This window comes from Nannospalax galili, unplaced genomic scaffold (genome assembly GCF_000622305.1).
Source record: "Nannospalax galili isolate Female #2095 unplaced genomic scaffold, S.galili_v1.0 scaffold603, whole genome shotgun sequence".
Taxonomy (NCBI): Eukaryota; Metazoa; Chordata; class Mammalia; order Rodentia; family Spalacidae; genus Nannospalax; species Nannospalax galili.
The window spans coordinates 1,251,875-1,265,087 of record NW_008351177.1 but is presented as its reverse complement, the minus strand read 5'-3'; the positions used below and the strand labels follow the sequence as shown (position 1 = coordinate 1,265,087).

General features: G+C 39.3%; 1 non-coding gene across 1 annotated transcript; it reads left to right on the top strand.

The window, feature by feature from the left end:
* Positions 1 to 6,063: 6,063 nt before the first annotated feature.
* On the top strand, positions 6,064 to 6,165 carry LOC115066801. The gene has a single exon (XR_003846244.1). It is a non-coding gene; the product is annotated as a U6 spliceosomal RNA (small nuclear RNA).
* The last annotated feature ends 7,048 nt before the right edge of the window (positions 6,166 to 13,213 follow it).

Here is a 13,213-nt window from a genome sequence, read left to right as displayed (position 1 = left end):
CATTCCTGACTGCAGCTCAAGGCTGCTCCTGTCTCCTGGGAATTCCTCTAAACCATTCCATCAGCTTTCATTCACAGCAGACTTATACTCTGAGCTATTATCATTACTTGTTTATTTCCCATCAGCCCTGCCATGCCTACACAGGCTAGTTTCTCTCTTCCCACCTGCACATTCTTATTTCCAAGTCTTTAGCTTGCAACTGCTAGGCTATGTTATGGTATGTATACTCAACCTTAGAACAAGGCACACTTGGGTATTGATTTAACTGTAGTATTCACCTAACAACTTTGCTAGTAATTTAAAATTCAAAGATAAATTTGGATTGATTTTCAAAGACTTATTCTAATTTTTTAAAATTTATGTATGTGTGTTTCTATGTGTGTAGAAACATGTACATGAAGAGTGTGCCTATCCCCTGGAGCTCTGTTACTGGTGGTTGTAGACTGCCCAACTTGGGTCCTGGGAACTGATCTCAGGTCCTTTAGAAGAACAGCAAGTGCTCTTAACCACTGAACCATTTCTTCAGCCCCTGAATTGACTTTTTTTTTTTTTGTCCTTTTTGAGACAGGGTCTCCCTGCAGCCTCAGCTGACCTAGAACTCACTATATAGACCAGGCTGGCCTTGATCTCACAGAGATCCGCCTGCCTCTGCCTCCCGAGTACTGGGACTGCAGGCATGCGCCACCACAATATAACCATAACTAAAATAAAGATAAAAGTTACAAAGAATTTTTAGGATTTCTTCATGGTTTCATGCCTCTTTCTTGTTTCAAAGTGTTGATGAGAAGAGGAACTTTGGCATTCCAAACAAAACCTATTGTTGACGGATGGGATGCTCTCCAATTCATGGCGGTGGTTCTCACAGTTTTATGTGCACCAGAATCAGTGAGGTTGTGGGCTGCATCTTAAGACAGTGACACAATGAGTCTGGCATGGTGGGACTGATAATTTGTGCTCCAGTTTCAAGAGATGCTGAATCTGCTACTCTTGATAGAAGATGGAAAGTAGAGACAAGAGTGACCAAACAAAGACATGTGTTGAGGGATAGTTGGGATGGAACTGATGTGACATGGTCAGACTTGAAGGACTCAGTGAATTAAATCTGTGTAAAATGCAAGTAGAGATCCAAGGAAATGGAGTTATCCAGAAGAATTGTGGAGCAACCAGACATGCAGTAAGGAAGGAAGGGAGCCGTATAACCTTGTTGTCTCAGGAACATGCGTGAAGGTGAAGTTCATCCACCTTCGCACGGAGGAACAGCCTCAAAGGACAGACCATTAGTTCTCCTAAAGTGTATGACTTTTGTGCCCACAACCAATCAAGTGGGACTTTCTAGAGGGCCTGTGAGACTACAGGGAGCTTAGGAACATGATCTGGGACCAAGTTATACACTTTGCGAGTCATCAGGTTAAGGATGATCTCTGAAGTTCAGCCTTACTGGACTTGCTTCTTTAACACAAATGCTAAAGTAGGTGACCAAGGAAATTTAGTACTTAACAATGCTTGATTTAGCATGAGTTTTGACAACATTTTTTTTTATGTGGTAGTAGGTAAAATGAACTCTTTACATTAATAGTAAAAGGTTGATGCCCAGTGTCACATAGTGGAAGATGCCTAACAGTATCCTCATGCTTGCCTTCTTCAACTACATCCCAGCAACAGAAATATAGGAGGGAAAAAATGATCCTTTTCTGATAAACCAAGAGAAGTGTGCTCAATAGTATATTATCTTATTCATGATAACAACGAGTAAAGATTAAGTCTTAAAACCTTATTAGAATGAGTTAAAAATGTCTGGAATTTCATTCCAAAAAAGAAGGTTGGGAGGTAAGGAAGAGAAAGAATGGATAGATTTAACAGACACAAACTATCACAATGGAGAGCATGAAGTCAGTACTTTTTATAATTTCATTAAGTATAAATCCCGAAAATCTAATTAAAAGGCAGAGAGCTTCAGACTGTATTAATAAAAAGAGAGCCATTGGGCTAAGGGTGTAGATCAGTAGTAAAACACTTGTCCAACATATGTGAGACTGTGAGTATTGCCTTCAGCACTGAAAAGAAAAATAAAAACATGAAAAAGTGCATCCCATTTACATGAAGAGTTGGTGATAAGGAAGAAATTGTGCACATGCTGCAGTAATGAGGAAACCTGTTTGACAATGTATATCTTATGAGAACAATTACAATAAAGTTGGATATTCTATAGTGACAAGAAAGATAGTTTGTGAGAAGGATATAATCTTACATATTTACATCAGTTAAAAAGATTTCACCAAGACATATTTAGTAAAAACTGTCAGAATCAAAGGGAGAAATAGAAAAATCCACAATTAGAATTTCTGGAATTATAACTCAATAAATAGATAATTATAGATTAGTGTCTGAACACACTAATCAGCTTGAATTATTTACTTAAAAGCAAAATGTCATAGGTATAAGGCAACATTATACCTCTTGCGGGGGGGAGTCACTCCACATTCATTTCTCCTTTTCTCAGGCATCCCAGAAATTAGTGCAGAGGCAAGTGTCCTCCTGGGACAGGACACCTTCTGACCTCAATGAGGCCTGCTATAGGACTTGCAAAAATACTAAAACAAAGAAGCACAGAACTTGTAGGTGAATGTTGGTTTTGTTTGTTGACTTCATTTCTTCCAAATCTTAGCAGGATTCTGTTGTGGTTTACATATAAGATGTCCTCTCAAGAGCTCATGTATGCATAGCTTGATCCTCAATTGGTGGTGCTATTGAGAGCTGATTGGATCATGAAGCTACCAGTCAGTGAGTCCGTCACAGATGAGTTTACAGCTGACGGGATTATTGTAGATGGGGTCTGATTAGAGAATGTAGGTCACTGTGAATATACCTTTGGAGGGGATAACTCCCTCCTCCCGATCCCTCTCGCTGCTTCCTGGCCTCCATGATGTGAGCAGCTTCCCTTTACCATGTTCTCTCTCTCAGATGTTCTGCCTCAGCACAAGCCCATAGTACAACTGAAATCATAGAATCATTGACCCAATATTAAATCATTCCTCCCTTTAAGTATTTTCTCAGTATTCTATCACAGCAACAGAATGATATGTGCAATTTGCGACTTACTTATTTCTAGTCAGTTTCAGACATCTAGAAACATACCTTAAATTATTTGGGGAAGAAGCCTTAAGTTGTCTTTATTTTCTTGCTTCCTGGCTGTGAAAAGCTGGCTGATCTTAACAGTCGGGATGGTGAGGAGATGAAGCCTGACTATAGCGCTTTCTGAATATGATCGCTGTATTAAAGACTCTTATCTACTGTCTGAATAAACCCATATGTAAGTTCCATCTGTTGCTATTTGGGGTCTAAAGCTCTCAATTTGTTTTCCAGTCCTACAAACTCTAAGTGTCTATCTATACGCTGTATCTCTGTGTTTTTTACTCTGTCTTTTCTCCTTCTTATTTATTTGTTGTCAAATAGATTCCAAAACAAACAGCATGTATTAAAATGCTTTCTTTTAGTGTATTTTTTTTCTGGGCTCAGTAACTATGTAAACATTTGATTTTGCTTCCAAATGATTGTAGACAAAAGATGTATTAAGTATTTTTGCATTTGAATGATATTTGTGTTTTAAGATGTAGGGCAGGAAAAATGTTTTTTTGCAATGACAATCAGGGTGTTTTGCTTTGGTTTTTGCTTTTATGTTTTATTTTAGTTTTTAAACTTTAAAAAACATTTACTTATATATGTGTATGTGTGTATGTATGTATATCATAACATGCATATGGAGGTTAGGGGACAGCTTGCAGGAATTGGTTCTTTCCTTCTACCGTGTGGACCCTGAGGATCAAACTTGGGTGGTCAGGCTTGACCACAAGCATGTTTACCACCTGAACCATCTTATCGTGCCCTGTTTTGGGCTTTCTGAGAGACCTTATTATGCAGTCCTGGCCAGCCTAGAGCTAGCTATATAGATCTGGCTGGCCTCAAATCTGTGGCAACTCTGCCTCTGTCTCCTGAGTGCTGGGATTATAGGTGTGTTCCACCTCCCCCAATAGCATTGTAGTTTTCATATTGGTGAATATAATATTTATTTTGTTTTTACTGAATTGTTGCTATTTTCTTGCAATATAATTTGATGGTATCTAGATCCCCTTCCCTATTCACACCTCCCTCCACTGCCCCATGACTGATAAAATCTGATTTGTGTCCCAAACGTCTTTCAGTGGGTCCATCCACTGGGCCCACAAAGAGTCCAATCCTTGAGAGACACTGTCTTCCCTCCTCTTGGCAGGCATCAGTCGCCAAAAGTTGGGATTTCTTACCCCCTTCCTCATGCCTGTGCTGGGATTTTGTCTTGTTTGAGCTTGCTGCATGCTGTCACCATTGTTGTGAGTTCATATGAGTACCTAACCAGCTGTCTGGAAGATTCTGTTTCTTCATGGTTATTCACCATCTCTGGCTCTTACACTCTTTCCACTTCTTCTTCCCCAACGATCCCTGAACCTTGGGAGGCAGAAGTTTGAAATAGGTATCCTATGTTAGGGATCAATACATGACAGTCTTTTGTTCTACACTTTGGCTAGTTGTGGTTTTCTGTGTTAATCACCATCTGCTACATAAGGAAACATCTCTGCTGAGAGCTGGGAGATGCATTCATCCTAAGTGTAGAGGTTGCAGTGACAATGTGTCACATAGAGTTAAGCATCTCACAAACACTTAGTCTCTCTGTTTCATCAGTTCTGAACGTCTGTAATAGTCTCCATCCCAGCTAGTCAAGTGCTCTGATGGAAGCTTCAACAGGACAGGGCCAAGGCCAAGGAGTGCCAGTGGGAACAGAATCTATAATATTTTTGTAAACATTATCATGTAGGTTATATATTGAATAATATATAAATTGTCCCTATTGATTATAAATAATACGGATTGATTGATGTGTTGATACCAATTTATATACTAGAAAGATAAGTCATACTGTCTGCTGAAACAAACAGAATCTTAGCAAACAGATCAGGTTAACAGAAGTCTGTATCACTGACCAGAAAGTATTAGTGATGGTAGAGGAGGGTGTAGGGCTCAGAATCTGTTTTGGGACCATGCTCCTTTTGTGATATGAGTCTATCACATTCACCATGTGGACTGAAAGTCAAGCTGCAGAATCTGGCTGGAAGATGTTGGAGTGGAGAGGAGACTGGCACTGTCTTGGTTCAAAAATAGTACACACTGTTACCGGGGAATTGAGGTTACATTTGTGGGTATCTAGTCTTGTTAACAAAGTAATTTAGAAACTGACACATTATAATGATGACCTTTTTTTAGAGCTAGAAATGCACAATAGGCAAGCTGAACATCCTGGAGGATATCAGAAAGGGATGGAGGAGGAGAAGGAGAAGGAGGAAGAGGAAGAGAGGAGGGGAGGGGAGGAGGAGAAGAGAAAGTCATGCCTTTTAAGGTAGGGTGCTAGGCTGGCTTGTTTTTAGCTTCTTTTAACCATCCAAGATCCTTCTACTTGCCATCACCCCATGTTAGAGGAGGCAAATATCTCTCTCATCTTCCTTTCCCTCTTCCTCTCTCTCATTCTCCCTCTCTTCCTCCACCTTTCTTCACACTGAGTTCTTTATGTGCTTTTAGCCCTTCATCTCCCATTGAACCAATTCTCTACCACATGATCGTCTGTTAACATAACTGGTATGCTTTCTGTTACATAAAGTACTATCATATACCAGTGTGGTTAGTTCTTACTGAAATGATAGAAGTGTTGTTAGGAAGCTGGACTGATATTAACTATCTTAAGGCCATTGAAGATGTACAGCTCTCTTGTGGTTGGTTTTGAGCTCTTTGCCCTGTTTCCTTGGTAACAGTAGAAAGGGAAGTTTTACAACGGATACCCCTTAAGATTCAAAATACCATAGAAAAAGGTGGAAGTATGTGGGCTTTGCTGAGGCTCACTAAGGAAAGACACTTGTCTGCATTTTTCCAAGGTATATAGTACCCACCTCTGTCTACAGCCACTTGAGGGTAGACTTCATACTGGGGCACTGATTCTGCTGGTTCATTCTCCCAAAGTATGGGCTTTGGAAACCAAGCACTGTTCTCCCTTAACAGCACCTAGACTAAATTTGGAAACAGAGAAGATTAACATGGCCCCTTCATAAGAATAGCATGCAAGTCTGTGACACACTATGTATTTTCCTACATAAACCAATAAAAATAAAAGAAAGAAAATCAAGCATAAGATGAGCCATCCTTGTCTCCTTCATGGTAGCATCATACTGTTTGAATTGAATTTCTTTAGTCTCCAGAGCTGTCTTTGTCCATGTGTAATCTTTCAGTTTTTCTTTCTAGTTCATTCTTGAACAATCTTATTGCTTAAAAAGTTTCATATCCAAAATAACAATATTTTCCAATGACTGACAAAGGAGATATATTCTGTTTAGCAGATAGCTTGATGTATTGCTGTTAAACTACTTCCAGGGCTGCAGCTGTAGTTTAGTTGATAGAGTACTTGTGTGGTATTCATAAAGGCCAGAACTGCATAACCCAGGCATAGTACTTCACACATGTAATCACAGCACTCAGAAGACAGAGAGTAGAGGATCAGGAGTTGAGGTTGTCCTTGGCTATGTAGGGAGCCAGTAGCACATGAGATCCTGCCTCATAATAAAAAATAAAAATAGGGGCTGGAGAGATGGCTCAGCGGTTAAGAGCACTGAGCACCTGGGTTCGATTCCCAGCACCCACATGGCGGCTACAAATCGTCCTTAACTCCAGTTCCAGGGGAATCCAAAACCCTCTTCTGGCCTCTGTGGCATTGCATAACATGGGTGCACTCATCTACATGCAGGCAATACACTCATACACATAAAATAATAAATAAAATATTAATAAATAAATAATAAATCAAAATTCAAAATAATAGATTTTCCAAGTCACATTGTTTTATGGATCAGGAAACTGAGAACAGATCACAGGAGGAGTTTCTCTGATTTGTGTCTTAGTAGTGGACCCTCAGTGTGGTTTATTTATAGGGCTATTGGCAAGTCTGGGAGATTTGAGATGGCTTCAAACCCATGGCTGCTGTCTCCAAGGTTGATCTTGGTAGGTGAGCCCATTCCATGTTCATGGAGTTCCAGGGACTTTCCATTTCATTTATCCCATAGACAAGATATTTTTCATGGTTGCTTAGCTGCCCAAACCAAAGCAGAAGCTCTCTGTTACTTTAAGGCTAAGTTCAGAGCTTGCACAGAGTTACCTCTGCTATAATCAATGGGAAGAAAATATTCTCCATGTAGCATCGACTCTGCAGAGGAGTTAATTTTGCAAAGGAGGTATTTGGCTTTCTACCTCAACACAGGCGCAAAAGCAATGAGACAGGTGCCCAGGAAAGAGCTGATGAGAGTTTGCTGCAAGCAAGCATTCTCAGAAACCAAACAGAAACTGGGCTAAAACATGAAGGTCTGCATTTTTGTTCATTTCGTTCTGAGCCATAGGTAGAATAAGCACCTTTAGCTGCCCACCTGTTCAGACATTTCCTCAAATACTGGTCCAAAAATTGGATCTAATTTCTAGGCAGAGAAGTTGAGCACAGGCATGTGTAAAACTCCCTGTGAGTGTGATCTGGGGACAGGCTGCAGAGCCCAGCTATGTTTGTAGCCTTGATGCAAGGCAGGGAATCTGAGGCTTCAGGCTTAATCTAATTTGAGCTGCAAACTCTGCAGTCTTTTACTCTGTGTAAGATGGGTGTCCGGCACCCACTCCAAACTTGAGACACCCTTACCTTACTCCTTGACTCAGCTCCCAAATTGTTGCCTGATATCTCCCAGTCCCTCTTAAAGAACTTATTATCTTCATTATTATTACTCTGCTTCAGGAGGCGGTGGTGAAAGAAGTCTTCATTATGTAAAATGTGATATATAAATCCATGCAGAGTGCTTCTAAAAGCAGAGTGTCTGCCAACTTCCCCGGCAGCTTTTCCAGTGTATAATTAAGTCCTCATTTAAACCATGGTTTGTGTTTGTGTGAAGGAAGACTGAGGAACTCAGAAATAGAAGTTGTTGTGGGCTTTTCCCCCCTGTATTTTTAAATTATATGTTTAGATTCTGATTTTCACAAATAGGACTTTTAAAGTAAAAAGAAGTTTTTGTTTTGGTTTTGTTCTAGTAATGTGGAGGCCTGGATAGCCAGGATGACCCTTGTGATACAGGAACACAGCATACCTGGTTAGAGCATGAGATCTAGTGTGGAATGGGACAAACCTGAATGTTACCAATGAAGCAACTTGAGAAGAGAGATGAGTGTTACTGGTGGGATATTTCCTAATGTTTATGTCTGTGCTTTTGTGATGGACAGAAGATAAAGTCTGGGACTCAAGCAATGCAGACAAAGTGCATGCAAGATCAGGATATGCAGTCTGCATTAAAGATGCAAAGAACTATAGGATAAGTAACAGACATAGGTAGACAAGAGGCACCATTGACTTTGGGTGGATAGCAAAGTGTGTGTGTGTGTGTGTGTGTGTGTGTGTGTGTGTGCGTGTGCGCGTATTAGATAGGAAGGTAGATAGATGATAGATTTTTCTGTATAGCCACTTGTATACAAACATGCATACATACATGCACACATATATAAATACAGTGAAAATTGAAAAGTGTTATATTCTATGGGTCAAAGGCCAATTTAAATAATGCCTGTATGAGTAAAACCATCTTAAAGACAAAAATCTTTAGGCAGAAAGGAATTAAAAAATACTCTCAGGAAACACATAACTTACCTTAAGATTGAAACTTCTTACAGAAATGAGATTTCAATACAGATGGTGTCCCACTGTGAGCCAGGCATGGCAACACATCCTTGTCATCCCAGAACTAGGAAGCAAGGATAGAGGGTGAGTTCAGAATAGCAAAACCCTGTCCCACAGAACAAAACAAAAACAAGCAATATCCCCACATGAGAAGACAGACTAGCAAACGCCAACAACAAAGAAGTGAAATCAGATGTACACGGACAACAGTTCCTGAATGGGTATACTCATTTGAACATACCGATAAGACAACTTCAGCAGTACCTGATATAGGATGGTGAGACGGCTGAGCGGGTAAAGGAGTTTGCTACCAAGCCTAACCACTTGAGTTCCATCTTTGGCACCCATGGGATGGAAGTGACTGCCACAAATCATTCTCTGATAGTCAAACATGCCCCTGTACATGAATAAATGTAAAAAACTGGTTTTAAGAGTACACGATACATGTAAGGAGAAAAAAATAAGTTCCTATCAGATTAGCAGATACATTTGTAAAAGATCAGAATAGTTATTCAAAAGTTCTTCTGTAATTTTATGCACATGACATGCCTATATAATATACATATATTTGGAAAGTTAATTAACAATCTACTCATTTATTTTTAATTACTTCTTTTTACACTGAACTCTTTATTGACACTGCAGAGTTTTAGACATGTTTTTTTCTTTTAATTCTTGTACTCTTACATAGAAGTTACTGTTCTCTTCATCGTAGAGAAAACCAAAGCCAATGCTTCTAGCATTTTTTTCTAATTGTTTCAAAATCACTTATTAGGAAAACAATATTGCTGCTTCCCCAGATCCACTCCTTTTATCGAACAGAACTCCAGATTCTTCATAGTCTTCAAAATCATTCTAGGGACTATACACTCCTCTAAAACATGTATTTATTGTTTATACATTTTATAATGCTAAAATCAAAACAACGGTCTCACATGTGCTAGGCAAGTGTTAGACCGCTGAGTTATAGCCCCAGTCCCTCCCAGTATCTTAACTTATATACAATAACATAAAATTTGTACATATTAACAGGTAGTATGTAATATTTTGTTGCTGTGTTTCGTGGTGGTTGGACCTCTGTCTCCGGGAGGGGGGGGACAGGGGATGAGTAGGCATGATCAACGACTCAGACTTCGGGAGATGCTAGTCAGTAGCAGGTTGCCAGCAAGCTCGTTTATTGCGTACAAAGGGCTTTCCTTCATACCCCCTGAACCTCCCCTATTGGCCCTAAGGCTGAGCTGTGTATTGTCCATTGGTGTGACCCTCATATCATCTGTCTCTAGCCTGAGCAGCACATATCAGGTTAGCAGTTTGGGGAAGTTGGCTGCGGAATGATAGCGCACCTGCGCAGAGGTTACCAGATCCGGTATTCTGGCAGATACTCACGGGCCCCCTCCTACAATATTTTATACATGTGAACATTGCATAATGGACATATCTCCTCAAATGTTTCTCATTTCACTGTGGTTATAACTCTTTAGATCCTCACTGGTGACTGTGCGATGTGTGGTATATGGCTATCTGAAGCTATGCAGCTGTGCGTTGCTCTGCAGACCTGCCTGCTGCTCTCCATCTGTAATTTAGCACTCCCTGATCACCTTTCCCTGTCCATCCTTTCTCTAGATCTTCCATCTAGTCTCAGCTTCTATGAACACTGTGTTTACAGAACCAGATGTGAGTGAGCTCATGCAACAGCAGCCACCCTATGCCTTGCTCATTTCACTCACTGTCTTCCAGTTCCACCCATGTGGTCACAGATGGCAAGGTTCCACTCATTTTGTGTCTGTATAGTATTCCCTTGTGTATGGATCACACCCTCTCCAACCGTCCATCAGCTGAGAGCACTTGATTAGATGCTTGACTCTTGTCGCAGGTGTTGCAACCCTCAGGGAAGTGCAGATGCCTCCAACACAATATTTTTACAATTGGGGATTTTAAAAAATTGTGTGTGTGTGTGTGTGTGTGTGTGTGTGTGTGTGTTTCTATGTGTGCAGTGTATGTGTAGGCCAAAGGAGAGCATCAGAGCTCCTGGAGTTGGAGCTAAAGCTACAGACTGCTTTGACGTACCCAACATGCGTGCTGGGAACCAAACCTGGGTCCTCTGCAAGAGCAGTAAGTGCTCTTAGCCTCTGAACCATTTCTCCTGCCTTGTGAAGTTGGGTTTTTTAAAACATGCTTCAAAAGAGGTTGTCTCTTCTATGGAATTATCATTTGTGGTCCTAATGGATTCTAGAGTTCTATAATGACTTTAAATGATGAAACTGTACTGCCAGCAGCTTCTACATCCAACCCAGATTTCTTGTGATTCCCCCATAATTAAAGATGTTGAGGACATTTTGTTATATTCACTGGCCATTTGGATATCTGCTTTAATTTCTTAAGCAGCTTTTCATCTTTTTATCTTCTGAAATTGGAAAAAAGTCTCTAATTATAATTTCATTCAATTTGTAAGTATTTTTCTACATGGTTTGTGATATTTGAGTCTAGTTTAATATAACCATGATCACAAATTCTATTAACATGACAAAAATTTGTAACAATTTCTAGTCTATTTTATTTCAAATGACTCTTTCATGGGCTAGAGAAATGACTCAGTGGTTAAGAGCAGTTGCTTCTCTTGCAGAGGATCAAGGTTCAATTCCCAGTACCCACATATTAGCTCACAGTGACTGCCTATAATTTCTTTTCCAGGGGATATGGTGCCCTCTTTTGGCCTTCATGGGCTCATGCACTCACATAGTATACATAAATTCATACACACACACACACACACACACACACACACACACATACATGCACACACATTAGTAAATAATAATAAATCTCTAATGGCCCCTTCAGTAAATCTAACCTCCTTAAGAGTGGATTCTTTAATAACTTTTTAAAGATTTATCCTTTAATTTTTCACATCTATACTTCAAATTTCACCAGAAAATAGTTTTATGTGAAGTCCTGATCTCCACATCTTACATTATTTTAAAGTGCATATATACAAGAGATCCAAAAGCATTCAAGGAAGACTCTATAAAAATTGTTCTACTTTTCAATGGAGCTATAAGTCAAAAGATTATATAGTTCGTACATGCTCAGCCTCGTGTCCCATTCACATCTTCACATCTTTATCACCAAACAGTTCACAATATGTTTATGATTTCTTTGAAAAAATTATAACCTATTCATTCGTTTTGTGCGCATTGTATGTGGTGGAAGTAGAGAAGCATGATATGGAATTCATGAGGATGTCAGAGGACAACTTTCAAGTCAGTTCTCTCCTACCATATGCCTCCAAGGGATCAATCTCAGTATGTCCAGCTTGACAGCAAGTTCCATTACCCTGAACAATTTCACTGACTTCTTCTATATCTTAATATAGAATATACATCTTTCAACTTATTTCGTCTTCAAGATTCAACAGGCTATCAGTAGTTCTCAGTCGAGCTTACTGTGAATGTGCTGAGTTGTCATTCACTTTAAATAAAAGATAAATATAAGTATGTCGCTCACTTAATTTTTATACATATTTTACCCAGATCTATAATTATAACAATGAGCTTATATTATACAGAAACTAATTACCTGTGGGGATTTGACTCTATTTTCTGGTAGACTGATGATATAATAATCCTAATTACTAACCTTCTTACAAATCCACTGTATTATGCAATACTGAGTTCACCTCCTCAAGAAATAGAGTTTTAAGATGGGCCTGATGGCTCCTGGCTACAATTCTAATACTCGGGTGGTCAAGGTAAGAGGATACATATGAGTTTGGGGTCAGTCTTGGCTATAAAGTGAATTCTAAGCTAGACTGGGCTAACATGTGAGTTGTTGTCTCATTAAATAAATAAATTAATTAATTAAATAAATAAGAAACAAGAAATATGTTTTTCCTTTATTCACTTCAAATTTGGGTGGGTGTTATATGTTGTAGCTTGTATGGTCAAAGGAATGTAGCAGAGGAAATGCTAAGGCCTCATCTGGGTGATCCTGTGCAGGCCTGGGCCCGGGCCTTAAGATTTCCTGTATACCTCCATTCTGTTTCCTGAATTTATTTTATTATAAAATGATCGCTGGCCACTTCTGTAAACTGAAAGGGGACAAGCTAGGTAAAGTAGCTCCCAACTTTCCCTTAGTCTACCTGCAGTTAGGAGCTATGTAGGTCAGGGAGATACGGGGCTGTATTTTGTAGCAGTACATTTGGTGGTAAATAGTTTTCAATGATTTTTTCAGTCAATATATGACCAGCCTAGGTTTGCATTAGAAATCTACTTGATGATTGGCATTTTCATAATTCTCTGAATTATAAACAAAGCTTATCTTTCATTTTTATTTGAACAAAGCTTTAAATCTTGAATATTTCTTAATGCATGGATATACACGTATGTGTCTATAGGAATCTTTATGTTTTCTTTTAGACATCTACCTATGTTAATATTTTAT